The following is a 25,799-nucleotide window of genomic DNA, read 5'->3' as shown; positions in this document are numbered from 1 at the left end:
CCCCATGGACTGCTGGTTGCCCATTTTCATGGTTATTTCTTGATGATATGCTAAACAAGGGGTGGATTTTTCATGCCTTCTATTTTTAGACCATGTAGGGTAACTTACGGACATTGCCATGGCATTTGTAAACTGTCATGGTGCTGGTGGGAGTGTAGCGGTGAGGACGACCAGATGTCACTCTCATCACCACCTTGGTTTTGGTGAGTTTTACCCAGTTTCTTTACTGCAACCTGTTTTATCAGCAAGGTCCTCATGACCTGTATCTTGTGCTGACCTCCTATCTCATCCTATGACTTAGAATGTCTAGCCATCTGGGAATGTAGGCCAGTAGGTCTCAGCCTTATTTTACCCGGCCCCTATTCAAGATGAAGTTGCTCTGGCTCTAATGCTTCTGACAACATCAGCTCTTTATTTTTGTTAAGACACAACTAATAATTGGTAGCTTTCTTGTAGCTCCTTTGGAGTAAATTGTGGATTATAAGAAGTACCTGGGCCGGGTGTGGTGGCTCATGCCTGTAATCCCAGCACTTTCGGAGGCTGAGGTCAGGAGTTTGAGGCCAGCCTGGCCAACATGGCGAAACCTCGTCTCTATGAAAAATACATAAAATTAGCTGGGCATGGTGGCCGGCAAGAGAATCATTTGAACCCAGGAGGCAGAGGTTGCAGTGAGCCAAGATCGTGCCATTGCCCTCTAGCCTGGGCGACAGGGCGAGACTCCATCAAAAAAAAAAAAAAGTACCTGGATTGGCCCTTTTGATCTTATTTCATTTTTCTATGAATCTGTAGATAAGAGTTCAGCTCAGCTTATATTATGTTATGGGCCAGTGCATTTAGTAAATTGTGTAAATCCATGCTGAAAGATGCAAAGAGGCAACCCATGAAAATTTATGTAGAGAAACCTCATTTATTGTTGTAAAGACACTTGAATAAAGTTCAAATCCATGAATTTACAAACACTAAAATGGGGGAAAATCCAATTAAGAACATAATTTTACTCAATAACTACAAAAACCCCAAGGTTATTTTTTAAAATTATCAAAGAATTTGAATATACATTTCTCTAAAAACAGACAAATAGTCAATGGATACAGGAGAAGACCGATGCTGAACACCACTAATCATAAGAGAAATGTGAGTCAAAATCACAGTGACGTATCATTTCGCATCATTAGCATGGATTTATTAAAAACAAAACAAAACATAATAAGTGTTGGCAAGGATATGGAGAAATTGAAACCCTCTGCATCGTTGGTGGGAATCTAAAATAGGGCAGTAACTTCAAAAAAATGATATAGCCATTCCTCAAACAATTATACATAGAATTACAAAATGTTGCAGGAATCCCACTTCTGGGTATATAACCAAACAGAAAAAATAAAAACCCCAACACATATGTTGTACACACTTGTCCACAGCAGCATTATTTTCATTAGTCAAAATGTGAAAACAACATAAATGTTCATCATCAACAGATGAATGGCTGAACAAAATGTGGTATATGCAGGCAGTAGAATATTATTCAGCCTTAAAAAGAAATTCGATTGTGACGTACGCATGGATAAACCCTGAGGACATTGTGCTAAGTGAAATAAGCCAGTCACAAAAAGACAAATACTCTATGATTCCATTTACCTGAGTTACCTAGTGTAGTCAAAATCATAAAGACTGAAATTAGAATAGGGGTTGTCAGGAGATAGGGAGAATGTGGAATGAGGGGTTACTGTTTCATGGTTACAGAGTTTTAGTTTTAAAAGTTAAAAATGTTCTGAAGGTAGATGATGGAGATGGCAGCAAAGCAATGTGAGTATACTTAAAGCCCCCAAACTCTACACTTAAAATGAATAAAATGGTAAATTTTATGTCTTACATCTTTTTCACCATTAAAACAAATTTTAAGAATCCCCAATTTTACAGTACTGTCTTTACTTGTGGATTACATTAAAAGTAAAAATCTCAGTTTGTCATAGAGCAAGTGTATGGTATCAACACTCCACAATATCAGCAATAGTGAATGCTATCAATATGTAAGGAGGTCACATTATTCTACAAATTGTTTATGTGCTGCATATGCATCAAAAACAGTATTTTGAAACAAATGTCAAATTTACAGCACATATGGGGAGCTCTAAACCTTGAGATAGTCTTCCCATCCCCGTTAGCAGAAGCACAATTAGATGCTGAGATTAGAATTTACTTGAACTTAAGTACAGGAAAAAAATAAAATAGAAGTTAATTTACAAGCATTATTGTTTTAAGTCTATAATTTGTATGAATATTTCAGAGGATATTTAGAAAAAAAAGCCCCTTGGTAATGAGTTCCAGTACATCAAAGCAGAAATAAACACATATGTTCACAGTGTCTGGGAGAAAAATACAAATAAATTATTACAAAATGAGAAAAAGATTGATTGGATTGATACTCCTTGGAGCTGCTGTTTCTTTTTGGTTAATTCCATTTATTACATGAAGTTGCTTGAAACTCCTTAAAAGTCTGTTTAATATTAGCTTGTTAAATATTGTCATAAATGTTTTAAAGTTTGGTTATTGCTTTCTTCAGATCCATAACCTTGCTTTAATAACCCACATATATTCACATCCATTTAGCAGACACATTACATTGTGTCATTAAGTTACACAATGAGTGTAATTGCTTTACTTCCTACTGATCCTCTCCTAGGTCTAAGTCATCAGAAAAGAACATTAGAACATTCTCGCAGAGACTTACAATCTGAAAACCCACTGCTTTTTGAAAGGATCAGGCAAGGTAAGAGGCTTTCTATCTCTCCCAACATCTTAATTATTTATCACCTAACTCTAAGCAGGTCAGGGGAGTTTTTTGGAGATACTCTGTCAATCCGATTTGAATCAGAAAAAAAATCTCAGCACTTACTCTCAGTTACAGGAGAACAAATGTCCAAGAGCTGATGAGAACCCCAGGGAGCCTCACACCCCAATTAGGATATAAATGGGAATTATTGATCCACATTTGCACATTACAAAATCAACTCACTAAAAAGAGTCATCTCTTGGTTAGATGCTTCAAATCCTTTGGGTTCACCCCTTTGGTATATCTCCTGCTTCTTCTGGACATCTGTTTATTTCCACTCTCAGAACTCCTTTGCACCTCTCAAGAGACCAAAGGGAAAGCATCACGTAAAACTGGAATTATTGTTCTGGGCTTCAGCTACAGTAAGCAATTAGATTAGATATGAACAGAACTTGAAACTGTTGGCAAATGATGATTTCAGAGCAGGTCATTTCCCTTGCCTTGATATCCTACCCCTATTATATACACATGTACACCTTACCACCCCTGAGTGTTTTTCAGACAACAACAACAACAAAAATAAACTCAACCAACATGATTCACTATGTATTAAATCTTAAAAGTAATCTTTTCATCTAAGTATACATTGTCCCCATGAAAGACTTGAAATATCCACAGGGGAATACAGAACAGGGTCCCTGGGTTGGGGGGTGTGTAAAGAAGAATATTAATGTAACCACCTGAAGAGTTCCTTCAGTCCACTGCATAAAGCAGATCAGTTTACAGAGACCATGGCATTGCAGTAAAGAGAGTGTAATTGACATGAGGGCGACCACGCCAAGCCAAAGATTGAGTTATTCCTCAAATCAGTCTCCCTAAAGGTCCAGAAGTTAGGAATTTTTCAGATAGTTTGGTGGGTAGGAGTCCAACGAATGGGGAGTGCTGATTGGTTGGGTTGGAGATGAAATCACAGGGAGTCGAAGCTGTCTTCCTGCACTGAGTAGGTTCCTGGGTGGGGGCCATAGGACCGGTCAGTGAGTCCAAGTAGGGCCATCTGGTTTTCATAAATGTAAAAATCTAAAAAGACATCTCATAAGGCCAATATTAGGAATAGTGATGTTATCTGCAGGAGTAATTGAGGAAGTTGTAAATCTTGTGACCTCTAGAATAAATTATTTGTATCGTTAGTAATCATTTGACCACACCTACATCTTAGTAAAATTCAGGCCCCTCTCATCTTCTTAACTTGTGGCCTTTCTTAGTTTTTCAAGGGCAGTTTAGTTTTTGGAAAGTGCTATTATTTAAACTATAAACTAAATTTTCTCCCAAATTAGCTTGCCCCACGCCCATGCATGAGCAAGGACAGGCTAGCCTGTGAGGCTAGAAGCAAGATGGAGTCAGTCATATCAGATTTCTCTGATTATCATAATTTTCCAAAGACAGTTTCATTAGTGGAGTCCTTGGTCATTGTATCAGGTAAAGTAGCCTAGTTTGAATCTCAGGAGAACTTTGCAGGACTATGTGCCTTTAGACAAGCCTCATAACCTCTCTCAATCTCATTTCTATTATTTGTAAAAGTTAAAACCGCAAACGTTACCCAAATCAGTTCTTCCATTTAACACTGTAAGAGACATACGCAATGTTTGAATGTATAAGACAGAGACTGAGCTCTCAACCAGGTGACAGTCTAGACTTGGAGCTCATCAAATTAAAATGTGCATACATATCCCTGGGAAACTTGCAATACATGAATATTCCTGCAGAACACAGAGAAACCCTGATTAGGAATTGTTGAAAGAGCTGATTTTTCTTCTTCCAAACAAAAATTTGAAGTATATTATTCATTAAACAATTTATTATGATCAATGTGTTCTGATAAAGAACGTATGTATATAATATTGTGAAAGATATATTTGGTCTTCTTCCCAGTTTTCTAACATACAGATACTAAAATCCTTGGTCTTTCTAGGGTGACAAGTGTTTTTTGCATGCTAATGAGATGACTGGTGGCTGGGGATCCCTAGATAGCTTCAAGATGAGGCTTGGTGACCAGAAAAAAAGGTATGATTGGAGAATTGGGACTTTCAGCCCCATATCTGAACCTCTGTGGAGGGGAAAGGGGCTGAAGGTTGAACTGATCACCAATGGCCAATGACGTTATCATTCATGCCAAGGAAATATCATCCAAAGGACTGAGTTTGGATGGGCTTCTGGATAGTTGAACACATGAATGTTTCTGGAGGGTGGCAAGACGGGGAAGTTCTGTACCCCTTCCCATATACCTAGCTCTATGCAATGATTGTTCATCTGTATTCTGTATAATATTCTTTATAATAAACCACTAAACAGAAGTAAGTACTTGTTTCCCTGAGTTCTGTGAGGCTTACTAGCAAATTAATTGAACCCAAGGATGGGGTGGAGGGAGCCTTGATTTATAGCCAGTCAGTCAGAAGCATAGACAAAATCTGTGGTTGCGACTGGCTTCTGAATTGAAGAGCAATCTTGTGAGACTGAGCCCTCAACTTATTGGATCTGATGCTATCTCTCTGCAGGAAGTGTGAGAACTGAATTGAATTAGAGGACACCCAAATTGTGTCCTCTGGAGCATCTGCTGCAGAATTGATTGATTGGTGGTGGGGATGAATCTCCACACCTTTTGGTGACCAGGAGTCACAGAAGTGTGCTATAGTAAAAAATGGTATGTTATTCTCAGAGTGTGATGTTAACTCAGTGTGTAATTGTTAACATTGTAGGTCAGCTCTCTTCTGCATTGCCATGAAGTTGGAAAACTTCGTTTAAACACTCCATACTTTACCTGAAAATGTAAAATGTCTCATATTATGGCACCCACATGCCCATATATGTTACAATGGCATACATTGGTAATCACTTAAATCCAAAGAGTGTTTTTAATTTTGTCTATTTCAGAGATTTCCCTTTCTGTGAATACTGCCGTTGTTTACGTACACTATTCTCTCCACATTGTAAATCTGATATTACCATTTCTCTTCTGGATGTCCCATCGTTGTTACCCAATTATTCCTGCAATATTTTCCAAACTTTGGCTAGGGGGGATACTTAGGGAATACCAGCTAGAAACGCTGTTGGTTTTACTGTTTTGCCAATCCTCCCCACACCCATAACTAGAAAGCTATAGTTTTAATCTAGTTTTGAACACTGAATTTCCAAAGATGTTGATTAGGTTTTAGAGTTAATAAAAGGCAGGACCAAAGCATTAGATTTACTCTCTCTGACATGAGACACAAGTTCCATTATCTACTGGCTCCAGCTGTCTTGCTGAGGTTCCTCTCTCTTCCCATTTCTCCGTGCATTCACCATATGAAATTAATTGCATTTTCTTGAATGTGCTGCACTTAATAAAAATCTGAGCCCGTTTCCTGGGCTTGGCATATACAGCCTTCCTGTGGTGCTCTGTTAGCTCACTCCTACTTATCTTCCAAGTCTCAAACATACCTTGAGACTATATTTTGGGTACCTTTTCTGTGTATCTACCAAATGTTGTGGATAATTCTACTGTAACCCACACCACTGTATACTTTAATCATAGACTTACTTTTTGGTGTCTTTTATGAGACAAAGAACCCTTTGAAGGCAGCCATTCTGACCAGTTTTTATTTGTTTGTTGTCTTAATTCCTAGTGACTAACATCTTGCTGGGGACAGGGTATGTGCCACTAAGTGTTTATGGAATAAATAAATATAAATATAAAATAATTTATTTTTTCTTTACTCTCTTTTAATGTATTATTGATGTTTCTCTATTCCGTTTCTCAAAGACAAGATTTACTCTCTTGTCCTTGGTCATTGTATGATTGTGTCACTGAAGCAAAACAAATAAACACATACAGGCAAACAAATTCAGAAGACCACATCAATTTTGTTAGAGATAAAATAGAGAAATTAAATGAAATGACAAGTAAATATTTGAAAGGATCTGGTAATATTTTAAGATTCTTTACATTCGCAATGTTTTTAAATTTTGTTTTGTTTTAAAGCTATTTAGACAATAGATGGGGAATCTGCTATGGCTTAAGAATGTTTAGCAATTCTCCACATATATAACATACAAGGGTTCAACTTACTCCACATCCTTGTGTGCAATTTATACTCACGGTATTTTTCATGGCTTTTCTAATAGGTGTGCAGTGGTATGTCATGTTTTTAATTTGTGTCTATCTAATGACTAACAAATTGAACATATTTTAAATATTCTTTTTTGACAACGATACCCTTTTTGGTGAATTATCTATTCAAGTTTGTTGGCCATGTATTAACGGGCCATTTGTTTTCTTCCTGTTTAGTTATTCAGTTTTGAGACTTAGTTATATACTCTGGATACAAGTCTTTAAGTCAGACATGTGATTTGAATATATATTTTCTCATTCCATAGCTTATCATTTCATTTTTTAACAGTATCTTTTAAAAAATGTTAAATTTAAAATAAAATATTTTTAAGTTGGGTAATATGATTACTTTAACTTTATTAGTTTTCTTTTCAAAGCTGTTTTGCTTCTTCTTATTCCATTGCTTTCTGAAATAAATTTTAGAATGAGCTTCTCTAAATCAATAAAAATATATTGCTGGGATTCTATTGAAATTAAATTAAATTTGCAAAAAAAAAAATGGAAAGATGACATTTGAGTCTTTCAGTCCATGAAAAGCGTATGCATCTTTATTTATTAAGGTCTTCTTTGATTTGTTTCATGTGTCTTGAACTTTTCAGAATATACTTTCTAGATATGTTTTATACATTTATTAATGAGTTTTATCTTGGAGCTAATTTAAATCTTTTTCTAGAAGTATTTTAAATATTTACATTTTTTAACTTGCATCTATATTGATAAATTGCATTGGTAGTACATTGAAATGTAGATTTTTGTGTTTTAGTCATGCATCTTTCACTTTGCTAAAGTCACTTAATAACCCTGAAAGATTTTATTCTTTTATTGTTTTATTTTGTTTTTATGTTCTTTATGATTTTCTGCTTAGGCAATCATGTCACCCACAAACAGTGGCAGTTTTAGTTCTTCATTCCAAATCCGTATGCCTTTTTAAAAGTATATCTTGTCTTTTTTTTTTTTTTTTTTCTGAGACGGAGTCTTACTCTGTCACCCAGCCTGGACTGCAGTGGGGCAATCTCAGCTCACTGCAATCTCCGCCTCCCGGATTCAAGTGATTCTCCTGCCTCAGCCTCCCAAGTAGCTGGGACTACAGGCGCCCGCCACCACTCCTGGCTAATGTTTTGTATTTTCAGTAGAGACGGGGTTTCACTGTGTTAGCCAGGATGGTCTCAATCTCCTGACCTCATGATCCGCCCACCTCGGCCTCCCAAAGTGCTGGGATTACAGGTGTGAGCCACCGTGCCCAGCCTAAAAGTATATCTTGTCTTATTGCACTAGCTATAGCTTCCTGTTTAATAAGAATGACATATTTAATGGGACTAGATATCCTTACCTTGTTCTTGAACTTACGGGGAAATAGCTTTGTCTTCATAATTAAGTATAAGGATAGATATAGTTTTTCTTGTAGGTGCCCTTGTAATAAGAATGCCACAGCACAGCCTACTGCCTAGATATTAGAAATAGGACACCAGATCTATGACAGGAGATAAGAACTTAGAGACCTCTTTCCCACCTGGCAGACTGGGCTCCTCGCTTTTCTGCTGCTTCCTCCAAAGGAGCCATTGAATCATTTGCCTTCAAATTTAAAGTGACCCACATCCTATTCCCTATGTATGTATTTTGCTAGTTGCAATGCTCTCTCTCTCCCCCTGCCTGACGCTTCATTCCTGCCTCATGTAACCTAGTAACCCTGAGGTTTGCCCTCCCAACACATTGTGCCCTGCCTGCTCAGAATCTGTAGGTAAAAGTATTTGAACGTTTTTTCTATTGTGGTAGTGTATTGAAGTTTCACTTTCCATCTGAAGAACTGGGGGCTATCCCCAAGCTAGGTTTACCCTGGCATATCAGGGAGAACACAAGGCGGGGCCCTGACACTAAAGCAACAGTTAGGCAGGTATTACTGGACACATATCAGACAAGAGACCCAAGGGCATCTGCCAGCATAATCAAGTTTTCTGGGTGAGGAACTCCTGGTCATTAGCAGGACGACTAGGCGTTAGGCCATCAGTCAGGTAAAAGAAGTATTTCATGAAAGACACACTGTAAACACATGCTCAGCTTCTATTCATTTTTCGTTAAGACAGGGTTGCTAATCTCTCTGGCACTAGAATCGCATTTTAGCTTGTAGCTCTCAAAATAGGCTTTTATCAAGTTGAAGAAGCTCTTTATAATTTTCTGTGAATTTTCATTAGGATAGATGTTGAATTTTGTCAATTACTTTTTCTGCATGAATTTGTAAGATCATGCAGATTTTCTTCATTAGACTGTTTATATAGTGAGATAATTTTTTTTTCACATATTAAACAAGACTTTCATTCTTGTGAAAAACCACAGTTGGTTATAGGTTTATTTAAATATATGTATTTAATCCTATATATATATAATTCTCTTTATATATATAATCATATATATAGAGAGAGAATTCTGTTTTATCTATATTATTTATGTTATCAAATATTACTTATTCAGTAATATTTTGTAGGAGATTTTTGAGATTTTATGTACTGCATGGAAACCTGCTTTACAAAAAAAGCAACTGTCGGCCAGGCACGGTGGCTCACGCCTGTGATCCCAGACTTTGGGAGGCTGAGGTGGGTGAATTACCTGAAGTCAGGAGTTCAAGACCAGCCTGGCCAACATGGTGAAACACCGTCTTTACTAAAACTACAAAAAAATGCCAGGCGTGGTGGCAGATGCCTGTCATCCCAGCTACTTGGGAGACTGAGGCAGGAGAAACACTTGAACCCAGGAGGTGGAGGTCGCAGTGAGCTGAGATTGCACCACTGCATTCCGGCCTGGGTGACAGAGCAAGACTCTGTTAAAACAAACAAACAAAAAAATACAAGTGTCAATATAAGGCTTTAATAAGGTAAATGATTGTTACTGCTTTTTAATTAAATTTTATTGTAATCCAATAACATAACATAATTATATAATTTCTATTATTTAAAAAATATTAAGATTAGTTTTATTGCCCAAGATATTATCCTTCTTGGTGTAAGTTCCATGTATACTTGTATGCATATTGTTTCATTGTTCGGTTAAATATCAATTAGAAATTTTATATTTATAACTGTATAAATATCAATTAGAGCCAGTTGATCAATGGTATTGCTCAGTTTTCCGATGCTAGTGTTGATTTTGTTAATATTAATTTTTCTTTTTTACTAAGTGAAAGAGTTTACATCTCTAATTATTGTGGATTAATCTATTTCTTTTTTCATTTCGGTTAGATTATGCTTGTATAATCCAAAGCTCTATAGAGAGGTATAATAATTTTTTATTCTTAGGGAGTCGATTCTTTTATTATTTGCCATGTCTCTTTTTATTTCTAGTAATTTTCTTTGGCTAGAAGTCTTTTCTGATATTAAGGTAACTACTCCATCTTTCTCGGGATTAGCATTGCATAGTATCTCTTTATTTTGTTTGTTAGTCTTTTAGTTTTATTTGACCTATATCATCATATTTGAAGTGAATTGGAGTGAATTTATTTTTTCTTTTCTTTTTTTCTTTCTTTCCTTTTTTTTTTTTTTTTTTTTTTTTGAGACCGAGTCTTGTTCTGTCACCCAGGCTAGACTGCAGTGGTACAGCCTCAAACTCCTGGGCTCAGGTGATCCTCCCACCTTAGCTTCCTGAGTAGCTGAGACTACAGGCATATGCTACCATGCCCACCATGCTTGAGCAAGAAAGACTGGTAGTAACATATTCCAGTTAATTTTTTGTAGAGATGGGATTTCACCATGTTGCTCAGGCTGGTCTTGAACTCCTGGACTCAAGTGATCCCTCGCCTCGGCCTCCCAAAGTGCCGAGATTACAGATATGAGCCACTGCGTCTGACTTGAAGTGAATTTCTTATAGATAGTGTATGGTTGGGTCATATCTTTATTTTAGTATCCATTCTTGGGCTAGGCACAGTGACTTATTATGCCTGTGATCCCAACACTTTGGGATGCCAAGGTGGGAGGATTGCTTGAGGCCAGGATTTTGCGAACAACCTGGGAAACAGAGAGATTACATCTCTACAAAAAATTTTTTTTAAAAAAGGATTAGCCAGGTGTGGGGGTACATGCCTGTAGTCCCATTTACTTGGGAAGCTGAGGTGGGAGGGTCACTTGAGCCCAGGAGTTCAAGGATGCAATTAGCAATGATTGTATTACTACACTCCAGCCTGAGTGACAGAGTGAGACTATGTTTCAAAACAATAAAAAAATAAAAAAATAAAAATAAAAATAAAATAAAATTGATCCTCGCAATCTCCTTCTTTTATTTGTTATATTTAGATACTTTACATTTTGATATGTTTGGATCAAATCTATAATTTTATTACTGGTTTTCTGTGTTATCTCTTTTTTTCTACTTTCCTATATTTTTGGAATATTTTAATATTTTTAGTATTGCCAATAACTTTTGCTATTGATTATAACTTTTTAATGTTTTTAAAAATTATTCTAATGATTGCGATATAGATTCTTAATATTTTTACAGTATAGTTAGTATCAACATGTCATAACTTCAACTGAGATATCAAAACTTCACCACCATACAGATGTCTTTACTTTCCTCTTTGTTATAATTTTTATATATATTATAGCTATATATATATATTTATAGAAAACCTTATCAGATAATATTATCATTTTTTCTTTCTTTTTAAAAATTTTTATTTGTAAAAGATAAAGATGAGATCTCACTATGTTGCTCAGGCTGTTCTCAGACTTTTAGGCTCAAGTCATCCATCCACCTCAGTCTCCCAAAGTTCTGAGATTACAGACATGAGGCACTGGGCCTGGCTCATTTTTGGTTTCAACCGTCAAATATTTTAGAGAACTCAAAGGAGAAGAATAGTTTATTATATTTACCCAAGATATTTATCATTTTGTTGCTCTTTCTTTATTCCCAATAGTCTAAGTTTCCTTCTGATATTATTTCTTTCTATAGAGAGTACATCCATTGCTGATAATTTGAGAGAAAGACTGATGGTAACAGATTCTGTCAGTTTTCCTCAAACTGAAAATGCCATTATTCAGCTTCATTTCTGAAATATAATTTTACTGGACATAGCATTCTGGGTTAACACGTTTTTTTCTGGTTTATTTGTTTTATTTTATTTTTTTGATTCTTATTTTTCTTTAACCACTATAATAGTGTAGTCACTTTTTTAAGCCTCCTAGGTTTGTGATAAGAAATCTTTATTCATTGGGACTGTTATTCCTTATAGCTTATTTTCCTGTGGCTATATAAAAAGTTTATTTCATTGTCTTCAGTTTTCAGCACTTTGAATATATTTCAAGGCATGTATTTTTGGAGGACTTACTTAGATTTCACTGAGCTCCTTGAATCAGTGTGTTTATTTCTCTTCATTTTTTTTTAAACATCAAACTCTTTCCTGTCTTTTTCTGGGACTCTGATGGCATGAATATTGTATTTTGTATTGTGCCACTGATTTCTGAGGAAAACTTTAGCAAAATTTAAAAATATACATTATAATTACACTTTGAAAATAATGGCTTCACAGTCAATATGGAAACGTCGCTGGATTAAACGATTCAGTTGGTAACAAGTAGAAAGCAAAAGCTGAAACAGCAATATGTAGAATTAAAGAACGAAGTGCAGCACTTTGGGAGGCCGAGGCAGGCGGATCACCTGAGGTCAGGAGTTCGAGACCAGCCTGGCCAACATGCTGAAACCCTGTCTCTACTAAAAATTCAAAAATTAGCTGGGCGTGGTAGCGGGGGCCTGTAATCCCAGCTACTCGGGAGGCTGAAGCAGGAGAATCGCTTGAACCCGGGAGGTGGAGGTTGCAGAGAGCCGAGATTACACCATCGCACTCCAGCCTGGGGGACAAGAGTGAGACTTTGTCATAAAATAAAATAAAATAAAATAAAGTTAAATAAAATAAAATAAAATATTTCTGGGAACCAGGAGGATAGGAGTACATAGGAAATAAGCAATAACAATCTGGTAATTTTATCTTCCTCATAGCTGTTGCCATGTTATAAGTGAATGTTTATGGCACTATCTATGGCTGCCAAAGATGAGTTATGCATGCAAATCAGTTAAATATTAATTACTTTAGACTCATAGTATGCTTTAAGCAAATCTTTGAGTGGTGTTCCAAAAAGTAAAAACTTTTAGAGGCAAAATGAATTTTTAAAGTGATAATGTAAACACAAATTTCTGGGTAGTACTGTTAGCCAGCCCAGGAGTGCTGCAAGTTATCTTATTCAAATACAACTCAATAACGTTCACTGGGATTTCCCGGTGTTTCAATGCTCACGATGTAATGTTAATCTTTTAGAGAATAGATGCAAAAAGAATATATGAATGTTGCTGTGGAATACTCTTAAGATAAAATTAGAAACTGATCTAAAATCTGAAGTAGAAAAAGCAGTCCATATTTTTATGGAAAAATTAAAATTAAGACAAATAGACAAAAAAAATTTTCATTTAAAAAAATCTTTATTGAAACAACATATATCATATCACCAAACGTGAATGTGATTTTGGGTGAATTTATACTAAATCAACGAGCATCAATGCAAAATTAAAGAAATTTTTCTGTCTGGAAGATTTGCTGTAGAAAAGAAATTAAGGCTATGAGATGGTCTTTGTGCATTTTGAACTTTCAGTTTTAAAGATAATAACTTTTAAATATTAATTATCTCTGCTATTATATTTTAAGTTTAATTACTTTATTTTGTATTCGTTGAGTGATAAGCTTCCCTTCTTTCATGTTTTTTGTTATTAAATATTTATATTAGGCAGCATTAATTTTACATACTATTTAAATAATCTTATCGTATTTGTTTATATCAAAAACCATGTGTATATTCTATATATTTTTTGACAAAATCCCCCCTGAGATATTTCATACCATCTTGTCACAAGAAGATTCATTTTTTTAACTGCTCATTATATTATTTTAAGACATAGTTTTAAATGCTATGAAAATGCAGAATATATGATTTCAGAAATTCCTGAATATTCCTGGGAATTCTTATCTCTCGTTATCAAATTCCAAAGATTAATATATTTTAGGAATGTGGAATCACTAAGTGAATTCTAGAACTTTGTTATAGAATCCCAAGAAATCTAAGAAGCTGACTGTGAAAACATGTAAACCGGGAGCTCCTAAGGACTTTGTCTCTTCGGGGTTTTCAGTCTTAATTCTAAGTTCATCTACATGCGGAGTTAGGAAGTACTCCACATCTAATCATGCTTTCATGTTTATATTGGGAAACAATTATCCTTAACTTAGGACAACATTTCTTTTTGTAGCTTTTGAAGTTTATATTTCTGCTGAGTGTTAAAATTTCAAAGGTGAGCAACTATTTACATGAGGATCAGTCAGTCTAAAGAAAGCCTGACAGTTGCAGTAAGTCTGCTGAGACTTTAGAAATTTTAAAAAGAAAACACACACACACACACACACACACACAAATAAACCAAAACCCAAAAACAAACAAACAAACAAACAAAAAACCTTCTCCTCCTGGCAGTTCTCACAGTGGCAAATCCTGCCTTGATTTCTGAATTAATTTACTTTTTGAGTTTACAGGTGTCATACAGAAAACCTACTTTACATGAAAAAAGATTTAAGAGCAAAAGTTGATAAAAAAAGTTTCAAGGTAAGGCATGTGGAACCAGAAAACACAAGTAAAGTGAAGTGCACTTAAGTTGTTGGTGAAATATTCGCTCTTCTTTAATAACCAGTGAATGGATCCTCTCACCTAAGATATCTGACTCATTGTATAGGTTCCAGCTGACTAATTTCTCTTCCAGGAAAGAGAATATATACTACATGAAATAAATTTTGAGAAAAGCGAAACCTGATGTTTACCTTAAATAGCCCAATTTCTTTATTTTTCTGCACACCGAATTTCCTGCTTTTTATCCTTTCCAGAACAGAAAACTTTATGAAGAGGGAAAATTAGAAAGAGAGAACTAGAAAATACTAATTCTTTGTTCCTCACATCATTAAGAATCTCCAATCCAACCAGAAGATACCAACCCAATGAAAAGCTGCTCAGAAAAAGGAGACTTACCTCTTCGAAATCCTGATTTCAATTCCTTTGGGCATATACCAGAATTGGGATTGCTGGATCATATGGCAATTGTATTTTTAATTTTTAAGGAATCCATCCTGTTTTCCATGGTGATGGCATCATTTTACATTCCCACCAACAGTGCACAAAGCTTCTAATTTCGCCACACCCTCACCAACACTTGTTTTCTCTTATCCTTTTAATCATAGTTGTTCTACATGTTAGGTGATATCTCATTGTGTTTTAATTTGCATTTTCTTGATGACTATAATGTTGAGCACCTTTCCATATACCTATTGGCCATTATTATGTCTTCTTTACACTCCTGTGTTCAATGAAGCTTTATACATAATAGTCAAAATGTAGAAATAGACTAAATGTTCAGTGACTTATGAATGGATAAATAGATGTGGTCTAGACATATAATGTAATATTATTCAGCCTTTAAAAGGAAGAAAATTCTGCCACATGTGACAATATGGATGAACCTTAAGGACATTATTCTCAATGAAATAAGACAGAGGCAGTAACACAAATACTATGATTCTACTTATATAGGATACCAAATTCACAGAAGCAGAGAATAGAATAAAGGTTGCTAGGGTCTGTGTGGAAAGTGATATGGGTAGTTGCTAGTCACTGGATATAAAGTTTTAGTTATACAAGATGAATAATTTCTAGTGATGTGCTGTACAATACTGAGGCTACAATTAACAATACTGTATTGTATACTTAAAAATTCATTAAAAGGGTACGTCTCATGTTAAAGCTTCTTACTACAATTTAAATAAAAAAGAAAGAAGAAGGAAGGGTACATAACCATTAGAAAAGAGAGTCCCGTGCAAGTCAGGGCACACTATTTACTCATCTTGGAAACAGTGCACTGGGAGTTGTTTGTGGTTGTAATAGAATAGGGGAAATGGGGAAATACAGTTTTAATAAACATCGTGATATGTAAAACAAATACAGTTTGATGCACTTTGAGATAATATATCAATTTAAAAACTTTATATTACTGTATTATGTTAACGTAATTGCATTAGACGGGGCTAGAATTGGGCCACAAAAATTTTCTCTGCTTTTATAAAGGTTGTGTCAATTTGATAAATATATATAAATATCTGTGCACTTCCCCAGTAAAACAAACCTATAGGACAGACCCCAGCCTCTTTCTTGAAAATTCTGCCGGTGTAGTTCCTACTAATGCTGTATGACTTATATTATTATCATTTCCAGGAAGAAATTTTTCTGTCATCATTTCACCTACACTCTTATTTATTACTTCTATGTGCATCCATTATTTCAGTCTTAACTTTGATCACATTAGACGCTCAATTTCATGATCACTGATTTCTGCAGTTTTGTAATCTCTTTTCAACCTCCGAGGTAGCAGTGGGTCTGCGGTGGAGAAAAGTACCCATAAATATATTTTAAATACATACATAAATATATTAACAAGCTAAGGTAGTGGAGACAAGTGACACGGAAGACTATTTATAGCCACGTATCCATTTTTAGGGATTAGACTCTAATGTAGAAGAAATTATGTCACTTTGAAAATAAAAGTGGAAATGAGAGTGGTACAATTGATAGCATTTACTCTTCCAGTTCCCCACTTAATAATGCACCCAGATTGAAAAGGGTCTCAAGAAATATTTGGAACTGACACAGTGTAAGAGAAGTTAGAAAAAAGTTCTGTATGTAAGATGAAGTCCTTGGTATCTGAGGGACATAAGCAGAGAAAGATCTAGAGAGGTCCAATAATTTGATCTGATATTCAAAGCAGACATGGGCATATATCCATATAGTTTGGTGGTAGCCTATATTCACCAGGACTTTTCCTTAATTTATTGAGCATCTACTTTATTTCTTGCACTATGAATATGTATGTCATGCTTTGCATAATAATTACTTCTAATCATTTGTCACAGACATCTTCTCTTCTTTGTGGTGTATCTTCTTTGCTGTTAAATCACATACTCCACCATATATACTTTGTATTTTTGATTTTTCCCTCATGTCTTGTCTTAATTATTTTTCATCAATAGCACTAAAGTCACATTTACTAAAATAGAACTTTATTGTTGGATATATAATTCCCTGCCCCCATCACAACTGCCAATACACTTAAATAAATTCTTCAAAACTTCCTTATTTAGACTATCAAAATTGACCAAAAAAAAAAAAAAAAACCACACACTTTTAAATATTCTAGGTTCAGACAAAATGATATTTTGAAATGATAAAGTATGAAGATAAAAATGCCCTGTTTACTCACTAATTTAAATTCAGCAGGCTATTTTTTTCATACAAAGAAGAAAAAGAGAAAAATGTAAGTTCTCATTCTTTCCCACTGGGTGTATTTACTTAACTTCATGCACTTCATATTTTTTCATCCTTGGTATTCACTATAATTAGCTGAACAAGATGCTTGAAATAATATATTTTTAATAAAAACAATTATATTAAATTGCTTTTTAAAGTTAATTGAAAGCCTAACATAGCAATTGTCGACTGTGTTGCTAGATATGTTACTAAGGACACTCTATGGTTTAAAAACAGAAGTTTGGAAAATGCTAAATTACACAAAGTTAAATGGTTATTCAATGGTGAGATTTTCTAGAAATTATTGGCATAGGAATCCTTAAAGGATTAAGCAGAATTTATGAAAAATGTGTTACTATGTATGTTTTATTTTATTAATTTGTAATGCTCTATCTGTATGGGTACTAGATAGTAATTATTTGTTATTTATTTACTTTTTTCAAGGTAATTGGAAAATGAAACCTAAGTTTTGCATTTGCATTCAGTGAAGGCAAACTGAGATCTCTGTATTTTGTAATAAGGAAGATTTCACTGCAATTTAAACATAGAAAAGTGGCATACAACCTGAGTCATCACAAGGTGTACATAGCATAGTCATGCAGAATTCAAAGAAAAATGCCTATATCATGCACTCAGTCAAAAACAGGAGTTCAATTACTATACATAACCTCATCTTTCACGTGAAATTAATGATCTATTAGATAAATGTTTAATTTGTATAAATTTATGTGGTTTTATGTATAAATTTATATAAATTTATGGGGTACAAGTATAATTTTCGTAAATGCATAGATTATGTAGTGGCTAAAGTCAGGGCTTTTAGGGTATCGTTCACCCAAATAATATAAATTGTACACCTTAAGTGGTCTTTCATCATCCACTCCTCTCCAACCCTCTCACCATTCTACTCTATCATTTCTATCCATTTGTATCATTTCTATCCATTTCTATCATTCCACTCTCTATATCCATGTGTATACATTATTTAGCTCCCACTTATAAGTGAGAACATGCAGTATGTGTCATTCTGTGTCTGACTTGTTTCACTTAAAATAACGGCCTCCAGTTCTATCTGTGTTGCTACAAACAACATAATTTCATTATTCATTATAGCTAAATAGTATTCCATTGTGTATATATGCCACAGTTTTAATCTAATCATTCATCTATGAACATTTTGGTTGATTCTATATCTTTAGTATTGCAAATAGTGTTGTAATAAACATACAAGTGCAGGTATCTTTTTGATATAATGATTTCTTTTCCTTTGGGTAGATACCCAGCAGTGGGATTGCTGGATCAAATGGTAGGTCTATGTTTAGTTCATTAAGAAATCTCCATACTCTTTTCACAGAGGTTGTACTAATTTACATTTCCATCAACAGTGTATAAGAGTTCCCTTTTCTAACATGATAGGTGATATCTCACTGTGTTTTAATTTGAATTTCCTTAATGATTATAATGTTAAGCACCTTTCCATATACCTATTGGCCATTATTAGGTCTTCTTTACACTCCCGTGTTCATTGAAGCTTTAAACAAAATAGTCAAAATGTGGAAATAGACTAAATGTTTAGTGACAGATGAATAGATAAATAGATGTGGTATAGACATACAATGGAATATTATTCAGCCTTTAAAAAGCAGAAAATTCTGCCATGTGTGACAATATGGATGAACCTTAAGGATGTTATTCTCAGTGAAGTAAGACAGATGCAGAAACACAAATACCATAATTCCACTTACATAGGATACCTAGAGTAGTCAAATTCATAGAAGCAGAGAATAGAATAAAGGTTGCTAGAGTCTGTTTGGAAAGTGGTATAGATAGTTGCTATTGACTGAATGTGAAGTTTTAGTTATGCAAAATTAATAAGTTCTAGTGATGTGCTGTGCAATACTGAGGCTATAATTAACAATACTGTATAGTACATTTAAAAATTCATTAAGAGGGTACATCTCATGTTAAAGGTTCTTAATATAATTTTTTAAAAAGAAAGAAAAAAACAAGGAAGGATACATGACCGATAGAAAAGAGTCCCATGCAAGTCAGGGCACACTATTTGAACATCTTGCAAACAGAGTACTTGGAGCGGTTTGTGGTTGTAATAAAATAGGAGAGATGAGGAAATACACTTTGGTTGATTCCATATCTTTAGTATAGCAAATAGTGTTGTAATAAACATACAAATGCAGACATCTTTTAGATACAATGAGTTCTTTTCTTTTGGGTAGATACTCAGCAGTGGGATTGCTGGAACAAATCATAGTTTTATGTTAGTTCATTAAGAAATGTCCATACTGTTTCACAGAGGTTGTACTAATTTACATTTCCATTAACAGTGCATAAGAGTTTCCTTTTCTTTCTATCCCCAGAAACATCTGTTATTTTTGTCTTTTTAATCATAACCATTCTGACTGGTATAAGATGATACTTACTGTGGTTTTGATTTTAATTTTTCTGATGATTAATGATGTTGAACATTTTTTATATTCTTATTGGTCTTTTTATGTCTTGGTGAAATGTCTACTCATGTCCTTTTGTCCACTTTTTAATGGGATTATTATTTTGTTGTTGTCGATTTGTTTGAGTTCCTTGTAAATTCTGGATATTAATCCTCTATCAGATGCATAGTTGTAAATGTATTCTTCTATTCTGCAAGTTGACTGTTCAATCTGTTGATTATTTTTTTGACGTGCAGGAAAGCTTTTTAGTTTAATTGAGTCTCATGTGTCTATTTTTGTTTGTCTTGCTTGTGATTTTGATGTCCTTGTCTTGCATTCTTTGCCTAAACCTATGTCCAGAAGAGTTTTCCCCAGGTTTTATCCTAGTATTTTTATAGTTTCAGGTCTTATATTTAAGTCTTTAATCCATCCATTTTATTTATAGTGAGAGATAAGGGTCTAAATTAATTTTTCTGCATCTAGTGACCCAATTTTCCCGACACCATTTATTGAAAGGGTGTCCTTTCCCCAGTATATGTTCTTGCTTATTTCAACAAAGATCAGTTGGCTATGGATATGTGGGGATTTTTTCTGGGTTATCTATTGTGGTCCATTAATGTATGCTTCTGTTTTCACACCAGTACAAAGATGTTTTGATTAAAATAGCCTTTTAATAGAATCTGAAGTCAGATAATGTGATATCTTCAGCTTTTTTTTTTTTCTTTTTGCTAAGGGCTGCTTTTGCTCTTTGGGCTGTTTTGTGGTTCTATATGAATTTTAGGATTTTTTTTCTAATTATCTAAAAAATGACATTAGTATTTTGAAAGATTTTTTTACACTGAATCTGTAGATTGCTTTGGGCAATATGGTCACCTTAATGATATTAATTCTTCTAATCCATGAGCATGGGATGTCTTTTCATTTGTTTGTATCACCTATTTTTTTTTTTATTCGGGTTTTGTAGTTATTCTTGTAGGGTTTGTTGACCTCTTTGATTAAATATATTCCTAGATTTTTTTTGGTGCTATTATAAATGGTATTGCCTTCTTGAGTTGGTTCTCAGCTGGATCATTATTGATGTATAAAAACACTAGTGATTTTCATACTTTGATTTTGTATTCTAAAACCTTACAAAATTCCTTGATAAAATCTAAAATATTTTGGTAGAATCTTTAGGTTCTCCTAGATACAAGATCATATCATTCGCAAACAGAGATAATTTCACTTTCTCTTTTCCAATTTGGATGCCTTGTATTTCTCTTTGTTCCTTGATTACTCTGACCAGGACTTCCAATAACATATTGAATAGAAATAGTAAAAGTGGGCATCCTTTTCTCCTTCAAATTCTTAGGGGAAAAGCTTTCAACTATCACCTACTCGGTATGATGCATAATTTTGTTTTATCTATGATCCTGTTTCACTTTTAAAGTTTTATAATGGCTATTAAACTTTTATACCTGAAATTATGTTCACATATATGTAATAGCTAAATCAACTAATGGGCTTTAAGGTTGTTTTTTCTTCTTTCAGTGAGGAATAATTTTGTTATTCAAGTTTAGAAGCTATGTCAGCTGATAGACATAACATAAAGCTTCATTTGTTCAGTGATGTTTGGGTTTCCTAACTATTCATTTAGAACTAACAAACCATTTGTGTTATTTAAACTTATGTCAGGCATAAAAATAAGTGAAGAGTTATGATCTCAAACTATATTAGTCTCCAAAAAACTTACCCATTAAAAGAAAAAATCTCACTCTATTATTATACAAGTTTCTTAAGAACAAAACTATGATGTTATCACAGAACAAATATAGATTTTAGCAGTTTCTAATTGTGAATGTTACTGATACTTTAAACCATGCCTTTGTGAATTTCCAAAATTTTATAATTGCATATATTTAATTTTTTATTTAAAAATATTTTTATGGGATTATATATATTCAGAGACATAAAATCTGCTCAAGATTGGGAGTACATAAACGTCGAAAATAGTGTAGAAATACCTGCTCTGATATTTAATAATTTTATGACACTGAGCAGTCAAATACTAATAATATAGATAAATAAACTTCTTAAAAGACCTCTCTGAAATTACATGAAACTATGCACTTATGCTAATGTTTTCCTCTCTTACTAAATATCCCCTATTCAAATTTAATGGCTACAAAAAATAACCTATCTTATATATATTCTTCTGTGGACTTTAATCTCAAATCTGTTTCCTTTCAAATCTGTTTCCTTTGAGAAGAGCATGTAATAATATGCATCAAGGAAGAAATGTATAAGCTCTAAGTCTTACCTAAGGATATATTATGCAGAAAATAGTCTTTTTATGAGACTGTATCACCTCATGCTTTTATGGGATAAATATTGTTTTTCCATTTCAAATGTCTTTTGAATGGATTTGATATTCAAATAAATATTAAACATAATTCACATACAATGCACATTGTGAAGGTTATCAGTAAGAATTCAAGAGAAAACTTTTTTAGAATAATGCTCAAAAGAGTTCATTGTCAGAATGTATTTTTCTTCTCACTTAGATCATAGATTTCTAAAAACTAAGAACAATAATCACTTATGTGTTCCAGTATTTTTTTATTCTGTGGTATGTAATGTATGTTAAAGTTAAGAAATAGGGATAAAAACACTGAGAGTTACTGGCTATTTAACCTATTATGGATGTATTTATTTACAATCTCTTTATAAGTTTGGTTGGAATTAATTCATGAATTAATTCACCACTCCACCCATTATTCTAGAGACAAAAGAATGGTCTCTATAGACCTCTGAATGTAGTCATTTATTTGATGAGTTTGCACGGCTATTGAAAAAAATCAATATATCTTCAGTTGTTTATGATATTATTATCATCCTCAATTTATTTTAAGTGAAAGAGGAGCAAATAGTATTACTATGTGCTAGTCACTGCGTAGTATCTTTTCATGCACGGATATTATTTTATTCTCAGAAAAATTTCACTGAATATTGCCAAGCTCATTTTATACTCAAGGTAACTAAAGCTTAAAAAGTTAAGGGAAATCACTGTTTATGCAACAATTAAGTTGTGAATCTGGATGTATTTGCCATCCACAGTCTTGATTATTTTAAAAGCCAGACAGCTGTACGTTGTGACTATCACAGATGTCCTGAGCCTCTTAGTCTCTTCTGTTTTTTTGAAAGTTCAAATTTCAAGCCTCTTTGACTTGTTTTAGAGAGATTCATCTCATTTTGTTAAAAAATAAACAAATAAAATAACCTCTTTTAATTGACACTTATTATTACACTCCCCCTCCTTTTTTTTTTTTTTTTTTTACACTTAAGATAAAGCCTTTCAGGTACAGGCAGACCTCAGAAATACATGCCCATGACCTTGCTGGTTGAATCCTGCCTGTGGAGGATACTCACAGTGATTCAAAAGTTGTCCTAAATAAATGTATCCTATTCAAACCTGCTCCCCTAAGGACACTGATTTCTTTCTGGAGCTTCTGCCCTCCTGATAAGACACTGCCAGGAGCTGAGCTGCAGAGGAAGGTTTCCTGCGGTAGCACATCTAAAGGTAGAAAAATCAGGGACAAAAGCCAGGAGAATACAGGTGAAGGTCACTGCAAGAAAAATTTTCAAGCCCACATCTAAAAATTATGTTGCAATAGATAAAACCTATAATCCTTACACACTATCTATCTATCTATCTATCTATCTATCTATCTATCTATCTATCCATCCTTCCTTCCACAGTGCTCATTAATTTTATGGCTACATGATGCCCAGATTTGGTCAAACATTATTCTGGGTGTGTCTGTGGAGGTGTTTCTGAATGAGATTTACAGTTACATTGGGCACCTTTGAGTAAAGCAGATTGTTCTCTCTGTTGTGGATGGGATTCATCCAATCAGTTGATGGTCTAAACAGGATAAAATGAGTGATTTTCCCATTATTAAAAAGCCTGTCAGATGCCTTGGACATTGTTGCTTTTCTCTCTCTTTCCCTTTTTCCCCAATTTTAATTTATTGGGGTAAAATACACATAACAAAATGTACCATCTTAGCCATATTAAGTGTATAGTTCAGTGGTTTTAAATACAATCTTAATGTTGTGCCACCATCAGCACCATCCATCTCCATAACTTTTTTGTTCCTCTAAAACTAAAATTTATACTTATTGGATAAGAACTCATTTTCTTTATCCCCTTCCAGCTCCCCTCTGGCACTTGCCATTCTACTGTCTGTCTCCATGAATGTGATTGATCTAAGGATCTTACGTAAGTGGAATCATAAACTATTTCTTTTTTTGTGACTAGTTCATTTCACTTAGCATAATGCCCTCAAGATTCACTCAGGGTGTAGCATATGTCAACACTTTCAATCTATTTGTGTTTTTAGATCTAAGATGAGTCTCTTGTAGAGAGAATCCAGTTGGATCATTTAAAAAAATCCATTCTGCCAATCTCTTTTGATAGGAGAGTTTAATCCATTTACATCAAAAGTAATTACTAATAAGGAGGGACTTATGTCTGTCATTGTGCTATCTGCTTTCTGTATGTTTTATAGCTTTTTTGGTACCGTATTTTCTGCATCACTCTTTGTTTTTCCTGTGTGTTTGCTTTTTTGCAGTGCAATATTTAAATTCTTTTCTCTTTTTTGTATATATTTTACAGCTATTTTCTTTGTGGTTACCATGGGGATTAAATTTAACATCCTAAAATTATAAAACTCAAATTTGAATGTATATCAGCTTAACTCAAATAAAAAACAAAACTCTTCTTCTTTATAGCTCAATTACCACCACTTTCAGTTGTTGATATCTCAAAATTGTATCTTTATACCTTGTGCACAAAAAGTATAAACTAACAATTATTTTGAATATATTTATCTCTTAAATTATATGGCAGACAAAATGTAAAGATTTAAACCAAAGTTACACTAATACTAGCTTTTAAGCTATTTTTTAATATGTTAGTCTCTTAAATTGTATTTAAAATGCTGTTACAAACCATTTAAAAATAATGCTAGATTTTTATAATTGCCCATAATACTAGATTTTATAATTGCCCATTTACTTTTATTGAGATATTTATTTTTTATACAGCTTCAAATTAATTTCTAGTGTCTTTTCATTTTTCTCTGCAGGATATTTTTGAGTATTTCTTACGGGTCATGTCTAGTGTTAACTAACTCCCTCAGCTTTTGTTTATCTGCGAATGTCTTAATTTTTCCCTCACTTTTGAAGGACTACTTTGCCACATTCTTGGTTGTTTTGTTTTTCTTTCAACACTTTGAAAGTATGGGCTCACTACATTCTAGCCTCAAGAGTTTCTGTTGAGAAATATGCTGATAATCTTATTGAAAATCCCTTATACATGACAACTTGCTTCTTTCTTGCTGCTTTCAAGATTCCCTCTTTGACTTTTTCTTTCAAAGGTTTGTTTATAATGTGTCTTGGTGTGGGTCTCTGACTTCATCTCACTTGGACTTTGTTCCACTTACTGGTTGTTTGTATTCACGTCTTTCATTAAATTTGGGAAGATTTTCAACATTTTAAAAAATATTGTCTTTACCTTTTTTTTCTCTCTATTCTTTCTCTAGGATTACCACAAAGCATAACTTGTTTCCTTGATGGTGTCTTATAGGCACCATGGGCTCTGTACACTTTAATTTTTTTTTTTTTCTGTTCCTCAGACTTAATTATTTCCATTGTTTTATCTTCAAGGTCAGTGATTTTTGATCTGCCTGTTTATATTTGCTTTTGAATCCCTGTAGAAAATTTTTTATTTCAGTTATTAAATTTTTCAGCTCCAGAATATTTTGTTCCTTTCCATGTGTTCTCTTTATTAATATTCCCAATTTTGTTCATATATCAATTTCTTGGCATTCTCCACAACTTCCTTTGTATTTTTAAGCATTTTTAAGACAATTGTTTAAAGTCTTTCTCTCAGACATCTGCCATCAGGTTTTCATTAAGCAATGTTTCTATGAGTTCAATTGTTTTTCCTTTGAACGTACCATAATTTCCTGCTTCTTCTATGCCTTGGGAGTTTTTGTTGAAAACTGGACATTTTGAATCTAATAACATGG

The sequence above is a fragment of the Macaca mulatta genome, chromosome 20, assembly GCF_049350105.2.
Source record: "Macaca mulatta isolate MMU2019108-1 chromosome 20, T2T-MMU8v2.0, whole genome shotgun sequence".
NCBI classification, from domain to species: Eukaryota; Metazoa; Chordata; class Mammalia; order Primates; family Cercopithecidae; genus Macaca; species Macaca mulatta.
Note: the sequence above shows the minus strand (reverse complement) of the source record.